The sequence below is a fragment of the Pelodiscus sinensis genome, chromosome 16 (genome assembly GCF_052426305.1).
Source record: "Pelodiscus sinensis isolate ZL-2025 chromosome 16, ASM5242630v1, whole genome shotgun sequence".
Classification (NCBI taxonomy): domain Eukaryota; kingdom Metazoa; phylum Chordata; order Testudines; family Trionychidae; genus Pelodiscus; species Pelodiscus sinensis.
The window spans coordinates 36,872,247-36,891,022 of record NC_143067.1 but is presented as its reverse complement, the minus strand read 5'-3'; the positions used below and the strand labels follow the sequence as shown (position 1 = coordinate 36,891,022).

The following is an 18,776-nucleotide window of genomic DNA, read 5'->3' as shown; positions in this document are numbered from 1 at the left end:
AATGAAGTGGCGATTATTTAAATTGCTGCTTCATTTGGGTACGTCTAGTAAACTAATCTACATGGCTCTGGCAACACATGATACAGACATACCCTCAGTCTTCACTTCTCCATCCCTGCATGGGTTTCAGATTTTTGTGGAGGATCTGAAATGATAGAGGAGACGGTGCTGTGGGTGTGGATGAACACACACACACACACACACACACACACACTCACTCATAGGTCCTCTTCTGCATACACATGTAGTGGGCAAGAAATGTAGAACAAATATAGTTGGGTTTAAAATATGTCATTACTCACAGGATTTACCAGAAATTGCAGGCACGTTATCCTTCTGTTTACTTAGTGGCTTGAGGGGAATGTGCTTGGCAAGTTCTGAAGAAAATCTGTAGGAACTGGCGTTCTTATTGTCCTAGAGTATACAACATGGTATCCTCTCTAGCAGAAAGGAATTATCCGTTCTATATCAGCTTCCAGTTTGTCCAGATACCCAACCAAATATCGCAGTACTTTGAATCAATCCATTCAACCTGAAGGCTCAAGTGTATCAAGTTAGTTGGCGAAACACGGACTTTGGTGAGTGACATGCTATAACTGAGACCTTTGTTAACATGTTAGCAAAACAGGAGATGGTATGAGAAGTCTCTAAGACCTTCATAGGGTTTACACAAAGCCTGGAAAAGATATTATAATGAATGACAAATGTGCATATGTGATGGCTACCGTCTTGGCTGAAATACTAGGGTTTGAAACACGGAAAAACAAAGATGAAACTACAAATCTCTATATCTTGAGCTAAAAGGCCAGACTGTTTGGCTGGATGCTGACTCACATCCTCTGTAAATCAGACAGATATCAGCCTTGTAATACACACTGTTGAAGGGGCAACAGATACATATACAGGCAGTCCCCGGGTTACATACAAGATAGGGTCTGTAGGTTTGTTCTTAAGTTGAATTTGTATGTAAGTCGGAACTGGTACATATTGTAGGGGAAACTCTAGCCAAACATTTCTCCAGAGCTCAGTTTTATTCTCCCACACCTCACTTCCTTCAGTCCTTTATTCACAAGCTGAGGTGTCTACTGAGAAAAGCCGCTCCGCGTCTCCCTGGTCTGCTGGGGGGGGGGGGGGGGCGCTAGCTTCGCGTCTCCCTGGTCTGCTGGGGGGAAGCAGCTAATTCGGGGTTGCCTCACCCCGTTTGTAAGTAGGGATCCGATGTAAGTCAGATCCATGTAACCCGGGGACTGCCTGTACTACAAATCATTCTGTAGAGTGAATTCCACCCTGCTTACTTTCATATCATTGGCCTCAATGTGGCAAGAATAATTAAGGGTTTTTTATTAGCTCAAGAGACAGAAGCCTGTGGGTTTGAAACAAGCAACTCTGAGTTCCGAGCAGCCATCATGGGCAGCATATGAACAATGAAGTTGGTCTGGTGTAGCCATATACATTGTACTGAAATTTTGCCTTATCACATTGTGTGATTATTTGATTGTCAGATACGGGTAATTTCCCTTCCTTTAGAAACTTTTTTTTAAAGTTTAGAGTTTTTCTTTACACAGTAACTTACTGGCTATTTTAAACTGCTTATTTCTTTATTACATTATAGTGACGTAGTTTGTGTCACCTTTATGTTTACTCCCCTTTTGTTTTTCACATGTCACATTTAGCTTCCTATTCAATTCAGAAAATGAGCTGGCCCATTTGTTTAATTCCCAGAAGATTCTATGGAAGATACTGAGTGAGTCTAGGTGAGGGCTGAATAGAAACTGAATCTTGTGCTGAAGATTTCCCTCAACAGATCTATAAAGTAATAGCTGCTGAAGTGCCTTCCATGACCTTACCTTTCACATGTGTCTGCTGATTTGAGGTGTTCCATTTTTTGCACAAGATTCCCCCCGTTCAAAGGCAGAGACCACTTCTTTTTGTACATAAATGTCAGACATTTATCATAACTCTACAGATGCAGTGTACGGACAGTAGAGTGCAGTGTTATCTGGTTTATAACTATAGGGGTTTTGAAAACTTTCTTATAGCTATCAAACTGCGTGTATCAGGAACACACAAAAATAACTGAAATATCCTTCCAAGACCAGGTCCTGGCTAGCTCTGCATGGCTTCATGGGGGTGGGGTGTTAAGCTCTGGCACAAAGACCTTTGTCCATCTGCACAGGTTGCAGGCTTGGTCTAGCCTTAAAATTCCTGCACTCCAAGAATCCAGGGACTCTTCAGTGCTAGATGCCCCCAGATTGATGGGGAATAGGAAAGGGCATGCAGGGAGAGGGAGGGAATATGTAGGTTGTGCCTGCAAAACAGAAGTGTGGTAGCCACTTCAAAGAACATTCCTCTCAGGCAGTCTCCACATGGAGCAGCGTATACAGGCTGTCACTGGCGGCGGGTGCTGGGTCGCTGGACTACTTTGTTAGTGAAAGGCACGGCTGAGCCCAAAAGAAGCTCTCCAAAGAGATGAATGAACCTGAAAAGGTTCAGACCTGGAGTTAGATTCAGATAAACTTTCAAAAAATGAGCTTTTTCACTGGGGCTTCTCTGAGTTCTCTGCACCTTCGGAGTCTGCAAGGCCTGGCTGGAAATCTAGGGGAGGGGGGGGGGGGACACTTTTTTTAAGAAAAGAGAGATCTGGCAGTTCTGCTTTCAGTCCTCCTTGGAAATACTGCAGACAAACTTCCAGGCAGGACTTCTGTCATTCTGTGTCTGGTGCTGGCTAGAAACCACAGGTCTAAGAATTGCAAGAAAGGACTCACTGATTAGTCTGACCTCTTGCCTACTGAAGGCCACAGAATTTCATCCACTCCTATAATAGATCCCCCCCACCCCCAGCCTCTGGCTGAATTACTGAAGTTTTCAAATCATGATTTAAAGACTTCAAGTTTCGGAGAATCTACCATTTACACTAGTTTAAACCTGCAGGTGGCCAGGCCTCACAGTGCAGGGGAAAGCACAAAACCCCCAGAGTCCCCCAAATATGATGATCAGTTAGACCATGAGCATGTGGGCAAGACCCACCAGGCAGATACCCGGGAAAGAATTCTCTGTAGTAACTCAGAGCCCTGACTAGCCCAGTCTCCAGCAGTTGGGGATTGATGCTACTGGCTGTCACCAATGGGCCAAATGCCATTGTAACCCACATACCTAGTGTGGTTCACTGTCCCATGTAGCGGCACTTAGAACACTTACAGCAAGAGATACAAACAAGAGACCTCTACAGCCTAAGCTGAGAGCCAACTGACTTTAAGCTCCAGAGGTCCCAGGTTCAAAGCCTCCCAGCGGCAGTTATACCATCATAGGCAATCTCATCATAACATCTCCCCCCTAAACTTATAAAGCTCAGTCTTTAAACCAGTTAGGTTTTTTGCTCCCCACTGCTCCTTTGGAAGGCTGTGCCAGGATGTCAGTCTTGTGATGCTTTGAAACTTTCTGGCTAATTTTGAGCCTACACAGGTCAATAGCCATGTTTTATCCATTTATTATTGTGTTCACGTTGGTGTTTAAATAACTCCTCTACCTCCATGGTATTTATCCCTCTGATATATTTACAGAGAGCAATCCCATCTCCCCTCAGCTTTGCTTTGGTTCAGCTAAACAAGCCAAGCTCTTTGGGTCTACCCTCATAAGGTTGGTTTCCAGTCCATGACTCGTCCTAATAGCCCTTCTATACACATGATACAGAGCGGGACTACTTCTCTCATGAGACCTCTGCAGATACAATTGTAATCTAAAGTTTCTGAAGCACCTTTGAAGACATAGATCAAGTCACTTCTGCAAACTGACCTCCAAATGGAAAAGGAAACTTCCCACTATGGAGATTTCCACCAATGAGTGCTATGTGCTTTGAGGAAGGAAGTGTCTTTATACTTCCTTTGTGCACCACCTAGCAACATGGGTCTCAGTTCCTCCTTCGGACCTCTAGGCAGGCCCACTGATTAATGGGGTGCAAAGGTGGCCGTTACCTCAATGACTCAAAGGGATCAGGCAATGGAGGGGTTGCTGATTTAGTTACAGTAGACGCTGCAATTCAAAAAGTTAACTGAAGACACAAATTCTCAAAGTCACCTGTCAAATATACAAAGCAAATATCCTTACATCTCACAAATGAATTCTCAGGCACCATTTTTTTTATTCTGGTTACTAAATTTTCATGATTCTTGATGGAAATATTTGTTGTTGGTTTCCATGACGCCAGGGGAATCAACATTTACCAATAAAAATCAAATCCTTCCCTCATCTAATTGAATCTTCTCAGAGGTGTTGTGAGGTTAACTCCATTGAAGATGGTGCGATGCTCAGATACCATAGTAATGGGGGTCATGTAAGTATGTGAGAGAGAGAGAGAGAGAGAGAGAGACTGATTTACGGAACGTCAGAGATGAAATTTTGCATTTTTGAGGCTCCACGAACAGCAGTTGAATACCCTTAAGCACAAAGCTATAAAAATATTATTCAGTCTTGCAGGCTCAAACAGGGTGAACAAAGGCTTTGTTTTCCCCTGTATTCTTGGTGCACAAGCTGATCAGTGAACACCCTGAGAAATTAATAATCTATATCTGGCACTTTTCACAACACTAAAATACATTACATATTGCCAAGGCTAAAGAAATATCAGAGGTTTCTTATATTTATAGCTAGCCACAGGCCTTATAGTGTGCTCCTGTGAGCTGCCTTCAGACAAGAGTCTTTAGCCAGTGACTGACTAGCTCTCAGACTTTTAAAACCTGAGTCATCCCGGTCAGTCTGTGTTGCTCAGGGGGAAATGCTAATATCACTTAATGGCTTACAAAGACATTGCAGAGGAAAATGTTTCTGCACAACTAGACGCAATTACGACATTTTTATTATCTGGTGTGAGCAGATTTATGTAAGTACCTGAACATTTTCATTGGAGGCAATGGATTATCTAGAGTAAAGAGTGAATTCTAAAAATGTGATTAGTGCAGCCTGCTAGCAATTATGGCTTTGGCACTCTACGCCCAGCATATCAAATGACTGTTATGCTTACTCCAACATAACACGTGTGATGAGTCCATGTTTTGCATTGTAGTGGCTGCTGGCACAGCTTTAAGTCTTCCATATTGAAACTACTTCAGTTTATTTGTTTTGCTCAAGAGATACCAATACTAGTCATACCAAGAAAGAGTGGGAGGGATTATGATATCCACCGATGAGTCTCCTTTTCCAGCTATGATATGAAACATCAAATGCATCACAGACAGAAGCTAACCAAACCAACGGGAGTAACAGAGAGTGGAATTTTCCGAGTGTTGTGTGTTGGTCTAACTGCTCCCCCTTGATGGCAACAGGAGTTGTGTCACTTATTTAATCAGTAACAGTGATTTTGAAAATCCCACCCCACATGTCTAAGAAGAATGGTATGGCCTAAATCCCATTCTCCTCCTGCAGCCACCTGGGAATGTCTAGACTACATGCCTCTGCCGACAGAGGCATGTAGATTAGGCTACCCAACATAGTCAGTGAAGCGGGGATTTAAATAATCCCTGCTTCATTAAAATAAACATGGCCGCCACACTGTGCCGATGATCAGCTGATTCAGCACAGCACGGCAGTCTAGACACGGATCTGTCGGCTGGGGAAGCCTTTGCCGACTGATCCTGTAAACCTCGTTTCACGAGGCATAAGGGATTGGTCAGCAAAGGCTTCCCCAGCTGACAGATCCAAGTCTAGACTGCCGCACTGTGCCAGATCAGCTGATCGTTGGCACAGAATGGCGGCCATGTTTATTTTAATGAAGCGGGGATTATTTAAATCCCCACTTCATTGACTATGTCGAGTAGCCTAATCTACATGCCTCTATCAGCAGAGGCATGTAGTCTAGACATACCCCTAGATTGCTCCTCTATTTGTCTGCAAAGAGGCAGGTTTCCATGAGCCCAAAAGACAGCATGTACCTGCTGCGTGAGGCAGAACTCATGGCATGCAGCCGGTACTTTGGGTGAAGCAGAATGAATGGGACAACCGTGCATCTACCACGACAACAATCAAACCACCTAATGTCTCCAGTGTCAGAGTTCGTTAAGCAGCACACGGCTCAGTCCTTCCTCTCTCAACCAGGGAAGAGTCTCTCCCGATTTAGAAACTGACTGTTCTTGGGCAGTGCACTAGAGTTAAAATTCTAGAATAAGCACTAAACCATCCTTTAAAAACTCAGAGACAGGGAAAACTCACTAGGAGAGTTCCGTGCTGGGTTCCCTCGTCATCATCTCTTTGGAAGGAAGGGATCCATGGGCCCAAAGACTGGGGATCAGCTATGCCTTTGGCCCCAATCCCGCAAGAGCTTAAATGTTGTGACCATGAGGAGTCCCACCGACGAACACATACAAAACTGTTTGCCGGCCAGGGGACATTCTGGGGCATCCATATTGAAAATGGAAAACTTTGATTCAAAATGATTATCAAAAATTGAAAGTACTTTGTAGTTGGTTTTAATTTTCTGGTGAAGAGAAAAAAAAGAGTTTTTCTAAATGAAACCTATTTCCCCCCAAATTTCTAGCAAAAATGGAGGGGGGGGGGGAGTATTTTTTACTAACTCTAATAACATCACAACTCTTACATAGCATTTGACATCTGAAACTTTCAAAGCTTTTTCGGGGAGGGGGAAGGTGCACTATTCATATTTCACAGATGGGGAATCAAAGGCACAAAGAGGTTAAATGACCCACCCAATGCCAAAAAGCAAGTCTGTGGCAGGACTGGAAATAGAGCCCAGCTCTCCATATTTACACTGTACCACACAGCCTCCTCGTGGCATACATGCTAAAATATCACTATAAAGAGCAAAGTGTACATCCCTTGAGACATTAGCTAATTTACATTTTCTGTTGGACTGATCATTGAATTCCAAGTCCCCAGAGATTACATCATTGCCCAGTCCATATCAATGGATCAGTGAGATGTATTTTTATTACTGCTTTACAATTCTCTTGTCTGAGGTGATTTTTTTTCCTGTAGGCCATTCAGATCAGCACAGATTCCTTTAAAGTGGCCTCATAGATGAAATGTAAAAAAAAACCAGAAAACAAAACCAACAACCTTTATTCTCTAATTAACTGCATTCCCCTCAATGAAGCAATTTCTAACCTGGAATCAAAACCATAAGCAAGATGGACAATTCACATTCTGTTCACAATTCTCCACACAAAATCACAAGCAGCCTGTGCATTCTGCGTACAAAACAGTTGTGAATGGATTCAGATTGCTCTACATTCCCCACTGCATACATGGCCTGGAACTCTTTTCCATATGTGCATTCTGGGAACAAGAGGTGACTTTTATGGGATCATTCATTGTAAAAATGCAAGAAGAAAGGATGTGCTGATGCTCATAACCTCAGTTATTTATTTCCCATGTAATGGTTACATAAGCAGCTGTTACATTTTAAAAGCATCATACAGACCACATGAAACATTTATTTAAGTGGTTGCACACTATGGGGAGCTTGATTTAATCAGACGATTTCTCTCCTCATTAGAATGAAGAGTGGCACTTTCCCAGAGGCTGAAGCTCATTCAAAGCTGCTCAAAGCAAATATTTTTACAGTGACAATTAAAAATTGATATAACATGCACAGCAGGCTACATCCAGCTCCACGCATGCTTGAAGGAAGCAACAGTGCAGTCACAGACTTAGCACGGGCATTTGTAACCTTTGGGCAAACAAAAACATCAAAAGCTAAACAGATCCCAGTGGGACAGAAAACTGACCAGGGCATGAGTAAGTCATGTTACTTCTCAATATGTGTGTCTAGGTTTCCTTTCCGCAAGACAGCACTCTCTGGTTGTTAGGGGTTGTAGCCAGGTGTGCACATTGCTTGAGAGTAAATTGAACAGGCGATAGACCAAATCATCCATTTCTAATGCCAGTCTAATGGAGACATGCAATCTATTTCGCTTCATTTTCTTTGCGTCCCTGTATTTATTGGTCTTAACCATGGTATGAAAAGAGTGTTGTGCTCTTCCAAAGTGATACACTGACAGACCAGGAGATCAAACTCTTCATTTTGTGTTTGTACCCTATCACAGATCATCCGGAGCAAGACTTTCACTCTTTTGATGCTGGCCTGCAGACTGGGAACACACAGTCCATCTTTGAAGGCCCTTTGGCTACCCATGTCCTGTCTACAGAGGGCGCAAGAAAGAGTTATGAAAAGAAAATACCAACAGGTTTCTTGCCTGTGGCAGCTGTGACTCACTGGACCTAAGAGTGGCACCCTGTAGCCCCTATATTCATCATTCATATATAATTGTGATACCCAATACAAAGCGTGCCATGAAAGCCTTGCTACGGAAAAGTGGTAGAAATGTAGCCGTGATAGTCTGGTGCAGCTGAAACAAAAAACAGGACTGTGTAGCACTTTAAAGACTAACAAGATGGTTTAATAGGTGATGAGCTTTCGTGGGCCAGACCCACTTCCTCAGATCAAATAGTGGAAGAAAATTGTCACACAGTCCTGTTGTTTGTTTTTGCTACAGAAACACATTGTTCTGTTCAAAGCATTCGTGTGTACAATGTTACGAGATTGTGCGGTATGACTTACGGGAAAACGCTGTAAATTCGCTAGCGGCAGGCAAAGGGCCCCTGCCTGAGGTAACGGGCTCTGTCCTTTTATGTCTGCCACTTTGCACCCCTTAAAATCTTTTTGCAGTTAATGCATATTTCATATTTGATCTAAAGCAGGGGGGGCGTTGTTTGAAATGCTTGGGAAACCTCAGCTCCGGACCAAAAGCTAGTACAAGTCCTCTCCACACCGAAGCAAAATGAATTCTAAAGAGGGACAGGCCAGGCTTCTGTACAGCTTTGGGATGCAATTCTGGGCAGCTTGGGGCAACTGCCTGGGTGCCTTTCTCTGTATGATTCATGAAAAGCTCTTGGTACCTTTGTACAGTCTAGCTGGGTCTAGGACCCCACCTAGTGCTGGGAACTAGCAAAGCATGAAGAGACAGAGGCGGGAGAGTTAAGGAGGCACAGTGGTAACCCTGGAACAGGTTGTACGCTGGGGTTCCCATCACAGACAACTTCACAGACAAAGGGAAAACCTCTTTCAGTTCTCTCAACTCCTTACAAAGCACTACATGGCAAATAGGGGTGTTAAACGGTTAACCAGTTAGCGCACCAGTAAGAATTAAGTTTACATAGGAAGTTTACATGGGTCAAACCAAAGGTCCATCTAGCACAGAATCCTGTCGGCCAACAGTGGCCGATGCCAGATGCCCCAGAGGGAGTGAACAGAAACAGGGAATCATCAAGTGATCCCTCCCCTGTCATCCATTTCCTGACCAACAGAGGCTAGGGACACCATTCCTGTCCATCCTGGCAAATAAGTATAACTGCTATGCTTACCGGTTAACTGTCCTTACTGGTCACCTCTGGCTGTGGTGAGCAGCCCTGGGGTGGAACAGCCCCAGCTGCAGAGGGGCTGGTGGGCTGGATAATGGGTTTCTGCAGCCATGGCCTCTGGACCTCCAGATGGCAGGCCCTAAGATAAACCTTTTTTAAATATATATATATACATACACACACACACACACATCTACACACTGCATAGATCAGCAAAATCTTTTGCTCCTAAGATATAGTATAGGACAAAATAATGCTTTTGCTCTGTGTAACTGCCAAAGATATTTTTTTAAAGAGCCATTGTAGCCACATCTCCAGCCCAAAGATTAAATCCGTGATTTAACATTCATGTTGATGTATTGTAATTAATGATGCTGCCAAGCTGCCAGAAACGAGTGGGTACTTTTTTATTCTTTAATAATTATTTTTACCGTGACTGATGTTAGTGTTGCAAATTAATTGAATCACTTTTTAATTTACCTTCTATTTATCAAGAATATTCAAGCCAAGTAAACTCTTAATAAATCAACAACGTTGAGCTCAATTGCCGTGGAGACTGGACCTGTGTTTGCAGTAAGATTATTGTACATTTAAATGCAATAGATGGCTGCTTTGCCTTAAATCAAATTAGTGGTTTGCAGCAAAGGGCAAATGAAGTGTTTAAATTATTCTTTGCAATGGTGACTAGCGATTTGGTGGAGCAAAGGCCAATTTACTGAAGATGATGGCCGACGTTTGGATAAAAATCTCAACTGTTAATTGCATCCCTGATTCAGGAAACTAGTTGAGCTGGGTTTTATTATTAATATATATAGTGAGCCCCATTAATAACAGCAGGGATTCTCAACATTCATGACTGCTTTCTTGAATTAGGATGCCAATCCCATCATAGGTTAGTCTCATCCTTACTTGGGTAAATGTAATGGCACAAATACCTGCTTGTGGAGTGCACTGGGGACTAGTGTAGCTTTAGAAATGTTTATTACAGGTTGAACCTCTCTAGTCTGGCACCCTTGGGACCTGACAGGTGATAAACCAGAGAATTCGCCGAACTACTGGAGGTTAATATTGTCTAGTGGCATTACCAACACTTCCACTGCTTACTGGGCTCTTAGAAGACCTTTAAGAGAAAATTTGAGCTAAAAAACAGCACAGAACACTGAGAGCCAGGACTGGTGGCTGTAAACAAATGTTATGGGACTGCCAGAAACTTGGCCAAGCCCATAGTAAGTGGACGTCTGGCTAACTAAAATCATGCTGGATCACAGATGTTGCCAGACCAAAAAGTGTCAGATTAGAGAGGTTCAACCTGTATTACGATCTCAACTGTGGTTGAAATGAGAAGCAACTTTCCCCTTAATCTATAAAAACAGGCCCTGGGTTTAAACTGTCAATGCCAAAGGGGAGTTTTAATGGAGTTTCACTAAGATCAGTACATGAGGTATTCGATTTCCAACCTGCATTAACTTCTGATGTCTATTAGGACATGCAATGTTTTCCACAACAAGGAATCACCATAGATTAGAATGAAAATGGTTTGGCCATTGCTATGGCAGGATTCATAGATTCATAGACTTTAAGGTCAGAAGGGACCATTATGATCATCTAGTCTGACCCCCTGCACAGTGCAGGCCACAGAATCTCAACCACCCCTCTTAGAATAATCCTCTCACCTATATCAAAGATATTGAAGCATTCAAATACTTTGAAGGACCCAACATGCAGAGAGTCCTTCAGCTGTGATCTGTGCCCAATGCTACAGAGGAAGGCGAAAAACCTCCAGGGCCTCTGCCAATCTACCCTGGAGGAAAATTCCTTCCTGACCCCAAATATGGCAATCAGCTAAACCCTGAGCATGTGGGCAAGACTCACCAGCCAGACACCCAGAAAGTTCCCTATAGCAACTCCTATCATCTCTCCATTGACCTATTTCCAACTGATAATGAATGGTCAATTAGTTACCAAGATCATGTTATTTCATCCAACTATCCCCTTATCATAGAATCATAGAACTTGAAGAGACCCCAGAAGGTCGTCAAGTCCAGCCCCCTGCTCTAGGCAGGACCAATCCCATCTAAATCAACCCAGCCAGGGCTTTGTCAAGCCGAGACTTAAATACCTCTAGGGATGGAGACTCCACTACTTCCCTAGGTAACCCATTCCAATGCTTCACTACCCTTCTAGTGGATTCCACTGTGTATGTCACTGCTCAGCCTGGTCTTACATTTGTTGACTTCCTGGTGATATTCCAGGGGAGCTCAGAGCAACAAGAAGCCAAGAGCTGACACAAGGCTGTAACGTTCACATGGTCACCATATGCAAAGGGAAATTGTGAGTCCCCCATAACTGGGTGTATTTCTTTACTTGTGACTGGAATTTCAGTTGAGAACTTACAACTGTTATTTAAAAAAAACTGAAATTTGTAAAGGAGGAAAAGACTCAAGGGACCGGCAAAGGAAAAGGTAGCCTGTCACCTGAAGTTTGATGAGTGAAAACCATTGGTTTGGTAGCTGTTGCAACTGAATTGGTGAGAGAAGACATAGGGCGTCACATACCCAGCTGTTACTAAGTGGCAATATCCACACGGGGGCCAAGGACAGGCTATGGAGATAGATCAACTCCCTTCACCTCTAAAGGCAGTCACTCCTGGACAGAGAGGAAATACATGGGGGGCTTATGAGCTGCGACGGTTGCCTACGCTCTGCCTGTTCTGGATCAAGAATAGCTCTTCAGTCTCCAACATCACAAAACACATGGGTAGCCAAATCCTGACTCTCACTCATTTTGCAGCCAAAACTTGTCACAGACTCAAAAAGCTAAAGTTTTGCCTGAATAAAAACGGAGCATACATTTCAAAGTCTGACCTTAAAAAGGGGTATAATGTAAATCTCTTTGGTGGTTTCTTTCTTCCCTTCCCCCTCAAACGCCCAAACTGCTAATGAGCCTTAGTATTGCTTCAGTCTAAAGAGGCTCTTAAAAACCATTTAAACAGTTCTTAGCTATGAACTGGATGGAAATATGAAATCCCTGCTGGTAACAGGCGCAAGTGACAAATTATGAGCAGAGAGGTAAAGAGGCCGAGGTCAGGGTAGTGATGTAGAGTGACCTGGATCCCGTGGGAAGCTGGACCCATGCAAACAAAACAGGTTTTCACAGAGACAAATGCAAGAGGGTACCCTAGCCCCAAATCATGCAGGCCATATCCTTGGAAAGGGGAACTGTAGCCAGGCAAGCAGAGACTTTCAGAAGGATTTAGGGTCATGCTGGGCAAGCCGCTCCGCTCGACCTCTCAGGGCAATGCCGTGGTGAACTAAAGCCTGCATTAGACATCCGAGCAGAGGAGTGAGTAGGGCAGGGAAGTGACACGACATCCATGAGACTGAGATTGGATACAGCAGCCTGGTTTAGGGGCCACATTTTTAAAAGACGTTAAAAAATTGGAGATGGGGCAGCAAAGAGCCAAGTGTTTTGAAGGCTGAAGAAAAATGCCTTCTTGTGCACTTTCGAAAGGAGCCCAGTCTGACTAGCTTAGACAAAAGAAGGCTGAGGGGTGACTTCATTGACGTGTCTAAGTGTTTAATGTCATAGGAAAAGGTAGAACAAGCCCAATGGCTAGAAAATGAACACAGACAAATTCTTATTAGAAATAAGACACAAATATTTTCCAGTGAGGATGATTCACCAATGGAACAAACTCCCAAAGCAAGTGGTGGATTCTCCATTTCTCGATATCTTCCAATGAAGATTGGATGCCTTTGTGGTGCGTGCTTGGATCAAAACTTAGCTACTATGCTACACAGGACGGCTGGGATATGTAGGGGTCAGATTCAATGTTCTAATGGTCCCTTTTGTCTTAAAGTCTACAAATGTCTACTAATTAATGAACCACTGAGAGGGGTTTAGGGCATCTTGGTCCCCAAACTCCACTGTCACGAAGTGGAATGATCCCAGGGAAACCACTTAAACATTCAAAGAGACTGGCCAGAGTCAGGACACCAGCTTTACAATGGAGTGGGTGTGGCAGTGACATCACAAAGGCCTGTTGCAGGACCTCAGCCTATTGGAGGACAGTGGTTAGGTGATGATGTCACAGAGCGACCCTGACATTAGCCAGGCAGGAAAGAGGGGCAAAGCAGAGGCGACCTCAGAGACTTCTGTGGCTTTGCAGAAGCAAGGCCCCTTTTCAAGGTCTCTCCTGGGGGACTGAGAGAGAATTAGGATTAATGCACGTGAGCATGAGGAAGATCCGTGTCCAAGATTTCTCCTTCCCTACTGCTGATTTTGTAGTCCCTGTTTAGAAGGTAAGAGCCTCAGAGAGATTTTGAACCCATTCTCTCTGCTCCATCTGGTACCTGCTGAATTCTAGGCATAGAAATCACTAGGTAAAATGATCTGATTTCCTGGCAAGCCCTTTGTGCCATAAAATCACTGAGGGCATTAGGGGTTTGTTCTTGTAAGTTTCACTTTTCCTCCTTCCTGTCCTCTTTCTACTCTTCTTCTCTTGCTCCTTTTCCCCCTTTTCCATTCCTCCCTGCCTCCACCAAGGAGTGTGTATGTGTGTGAAAGAGACAGGGGGGTTCGCTGTCACTGTGGGAGGCCCTCACAAAGAAGTGGGGCTGGAACAGTGCTCGGAAACTGAACCCCTCTGGTGATTACTGGGGCCATCCGTTTGGACTTCTGCTGAGACCCCTCTACTCCCAGCTCTCAGAGTCTCGAAGCTGATTGGCCGAGCAGGTGGCTATTGACAGAGAAGACTCCGTCCCTTGTGCTCTATTTTAAGACCAAACAAATAAGTCACAAGCCATCGTGTATTTGATCGATTGTGTTGCTTTTCTGGAATTATTGTCTCCGTGCAGTTCCTGATTCTCTCTAATGTGCCCGTTCTTCTCAAACACTTGCTGAATAATGACTAGGAGCTATTGTTGGTCTGTAGCTCATTGGCGAACACTGTATTCCGATCAGTCAATGAGTCCCTAGTGGCAGGACATCCGCCTTCTAGGGGAGAGGTGGTGTGGCAGTGACATCACAAAGGCCTGTTGCAGGATCTCAGCCTATTGGGGAAAGGTGGTGACCTCACAGAGAGACCCTGACATCAACTAAGCAGGGCAGAAATGCAAGGCAGAGGCAGCCTCAGACACCCCCCTTATGGCTTTGTGGGAGGTCGTCCCACAGAGGCAGGGCTGGAATAGTGCTCCGAGACTGATCCGTGACTGGGGCCTTCCTTTGGGTCATCTTCTGAGACCTTTCACCCCTTGCACTGCTCTGAGTCTTGATGCGGACTGGCAAAGTGAGCAGGTGCCTACTGGTAAGGAGGAGAAGTTTTCCCATTTTCCCAACTGTGACCCATGGCCCTGCACAAGATCTTGTCTGACCTTGGCCATGCTGGGGTACCTGAAGGCAGAGTTCCCAGACACAGACAGGCTCCCATACATCTTGGGGGCAAGCATACTCAGGAGGGGCAGGGGCAGTTTTACCTTCACACTTGCGAAACAGAGAGGCTGGAAATGCATTTTTCTGTCTGTCCTCCTTTCCCACACCCCAGTGGCACATCCTTGGGCAGGGGACGGCAGGGCTTTGTTGGGCCCTTCCTCCTTCAGGGACGGGAAGGAGAAAAAGCTTCAAGTCAGGGCCCTGGCTGGGTTTGGCAGGGAGAGCCTCAAATACCCCGATCCCACCGAGAGATTCAGGAGATGGTGCTCACAGAAGAGTCATATTCCTTCCAAGAAAATCAGATAGACCCGAAGGGAATCAGCTTTTCTCTCCTACCTGCACTGAGATCCAGGAGTGGGGCAAGTGTCCTCCCAGTCACTCCCTTCTTCTGCCCAAGGGCTTTCAAGTTAGCGAGGAGTAAGTGGTCTGCCTCCATCCCGATGAGCTGTTCATGAATCAGGAGTTCAGAAAGGATGGGACCATCCCAGACACTGAGCACCATCCCACTCTAGAGGGACACAGACCAATTGCGACAATCCCTTTCTCAAGCTCTGTGATCAATGTATCAGATATTCTACACCATGGGCTGAGCACCATGTCTCAGCCCCGGGGATGGGAGTGGACTCATCTGCACAGCATGCCCACTGGTCCAGTGATCCTGACCTGCCTCCTTCCTCCATAATGTGTTAACTTCTGCATCGGGTCTAGAGTGTCCCAGGAGAGTGCCAAAGACCTAAAGAGCAGCAGAGCCCTGTTCTGACCACCACCACCTCCCCAAACAAGCCCTTTTAGACTCACAGCTTGAGCAGTCTGCCACTAATCTGACTGCTAGGCATGTCCGAGACCAGGTTTCAGAGCTTTACAAGGGAGGAGTGGGTGTGGCAGCGACATCACAAAGGCCTGAAGGGCAGAAGGAACTATTGTGATCATCTGATCTGACTTTCTGTACATTGCAGGCCACAGAACCTCATCCCCCCACTCCTATAACAGGGCCCCAGTCTCTGAGTTACTGACGTCCTCGAATTATGATTTAAAGATGTCAAGTTATGAAGAATCTATCATTTACACTAGACGAAACCAGCAAGTGACCCACGCCCCATGCTGCAGAGGTAGGCAACCTTGTCCACCCAACGTTTCTTCAAATCTGACCCACTGAAAATTCCTTCCCAACCCCAAACACAGGGTCAGTCAGACCAGGAGTATTTTGGCAAAACCCACCAGCCAAACACCTGGGAAGAACTTTGTTGGAGTTTTCTCCTTCCCTACTGGTGATTTTGTAGCCCCGGTTTAGAAGGCAAGAGCCTCAGAGAGATTTTGAACCGATTCAGTCTGCTGCCCCTGGTACCATCTGAATTCTAGTCATAGAAAAAAATGGGACAATTGGCCCATTTTTTTTAAAAAGAGGGACATCTGTAGGAGGGCTTAAATACAGAACTGTCCCTTTAATAATGGGAAATCTGGTCATGCTAAGTCAAAAAGAATAAACATCAGGAACCAGAAGGGAAGAAAAGTTCAGAGGTGCATGAGAGCCAGACGGAACTGGAAAGCAAAGGGAAAAAGGAGACGGAGAGAGAGCATCTGATTCCATTAACCTTATTTGCAACTTACAGAATGTCGAAGAGGAGAAGTCAAGTAGCGGTTCTCTGGCAGGCACACAACTTCTCGGAGGGCGAGGGAGTGAAGACACAGTTCGTAGAAGGACCGGTGCAGTTGTGTACTGTGTCTGCTTGCCCCACCGGAGTGCGCTGTCTGGTTGCAAGATGAATCCAGCTGACTACTGGTTACCAGAGCTGCAGTGGGGGTTCTGAGCACCTCGCCATTTCTCCACACCGGGGGAAAGTGAAGCTCAGCTTATGGCACCCTCTGCTCCTGGGAACTTTTGTAAGGCAAAAATGCCTCCATAGATGGCACTTGGTCAAGGCGGGGGTGAGGGGGTCCTGGCTTTATGATCCCAGAGGGGGAAAGCATCAAGCAAAAAGGGCGGGGTTGGGGCAGGTGGCCCTAAGTTCCACCCAGACTGTGCTTCCCTCCTCCCCCCCCTGCAAAGGTCTAGAGGGCACTCAGCTCTGGTGGTGATTCAAAGGGCCCAGGAGCTGCCACTGCCAGAGTTGCCAGGTGTCCAGTTTTGAACCAGACAGTCCGGTATTTGAGAGTTTTGTCCAGGAAAAAACTTGAGAAAATACCGGACATATAAAATGTCTGGTATGTTCTAATTAGGTAAGTTTGTTATTAGGAGTATCAGTACGTAGTTGCGAACTGCCTGGTTGGTAGACATGCTCACACAGTGTGAGTGTATCTACCAGCCAGGCAGTATGCAACTACGCAAGGGGGGCTCAGGGCCGAGGTGGGATGGAATCCTCGGGGCCAGACTCACTTGTGCTGCACTGGGATCGTGTGCAGGAGGGGCAGCACCCCAGGATCTGCGTGCCCCCGGGTCAGCCCCACTCCCCACTGGCCGATTCTCTCCCCCCACTCCTCCCCAGTCAGCCCTCCACTGGCATGTGCCTCTGATTGCAACGTAGCTGCAGAAATCTGCATTTGGTAACACAGACGGGTTACGTCTACACTGGCACCCTTTTCCGGAAATGCTTAAAACGGAAAACTTTTCCGTTATAAGCATTTTCGGAAAAAGTGTGTCTACATTGGCAGGATGCTTTTCCGGAAAAGCACTTTTTGCGGAAAATCGTCCATGCCAATGTAGACGCGCTTTTCCGCAAAAAAGCCCCGATCGCCATTTTCGCGATCGGGGCTTTTTTGTGGAAAAGAAATTTGGGCTGTCTACACTGGCCCTTTTCCGGAACAGCTTTCCGGAAAAGGACTTTTGCCCGAATGGGAGCAGCATAGTTTTTCTGGAAAAACACTGACGATTTTACATTAGATCGTCAGTGTTTTTCCGGAAATTCAAGGGGCCAGTGTAGACAGCTGGCAAGTTATTCTGGAAAAGTGGCTGATTTTCCGGAATAAGAGGCCAGTGTAGACACAGCCAAGATGTTTCTGCATCCATCCTCCTTACCTCAGAGCAAACTCTGTCCCATCCCAGCCAGCTATCCACTCTGTTCCCCTGCCTAGTCTTGGGACTGAAGCTACATCTGCACTGCCACTTGCCTCGATATAACATCACCCAGGAGTGTGGCTAAGCCATGCTCAGCGACAAATTACACCCACGTACGACCCTGTGGGGATTACCCTGTGCTGGAGAGCTCCTGCCAACGTGGCTGCTGGCACTTGCAGCTCTCGCCTGTTGGCATCACAGCCATGATGCGCATACAGACACCCCAGAACGAAACAGAGAAGTTTGGTTTTGCTGGCTTGTTCATGATTGGCCACCCTGCTGGCTTCTTTCTTTGGCGGCCACCCTGCTCGTTACTTACATTAGCCAATGGAATTCATAGCAACCGCTGACCGTGACGGCTGATTTTTGACCGCTCTCAATTTTGCTGCTTTTGAGAAAAAAAGAATCCATGTGTCTGCCAATACTGGTGTAAGCACGTTCCCAATGTTCTGCTCTGGTGCTCATCCTTCCCTGCTGCAGATTGCTGGGATTCGATGCACGGCAGCGCTGATTAACACCGGCTGAGGCTTTACTGCACAGGATCAAATTCAGAGACATGGCCCAGGCCGAACATTGGGTGCTCGGTGTTGTCGATTATGGTTGCTGCAGGGCTTATTCTTCCGTTAACATGTGCACTGCCAGAGCTACTATCCAGAGATGCCATTCAGCTGAGGGTTTAAACATGGGTGGTGGTTGATGGCCCAGCTAGGGAAGGCAAGCTGGGAAGACTTGCCCCTTCAGTCCAAAGCTCTGCCCCTTCAACAGTCTCCCAGCCAAGCCCCACCCAACCCCAGCTGAGAGCCGGGGCTGCTGCACCTCGTGGCCCCAGACTTTCTCTGGCTGCTGGGTTTTCACACAGCGTGGTCCCAGTGGTCCCCAGCCACCGGGGAATTGTTCATCTTGGCCCCAGCCCCTCGTGGGCAGC

The 18,776-nt window shown here is 45.8% G+C and overlaps 2 long non-coding RNA genes across 2 annotated transcripts in view; one reads left to right on the top strand and one right to left on the bottom strand.

Annotated features, from left to right (window-relative positions):
- The window catches only part of LOC149523524 (uncharacterized), a 261,842-nt gene that overhangs the window by 102,729 nt on the left and 140,337 nt on the right, over positions 1-18,776 (bottom strand). The window lies entirely within an intron of this gene.
- Positions 13,492-16,659, top strand: LOC142818657 (uncharacterized). The gene is made up of 3 exons (XR_016346922.1): positions 13,492-13,670; positions 15,756-15,908; positions 16,410-16,659. It is a non-coding gene; the product is annotated as an uncharacterized LOC142818657 (long non-coding RNA).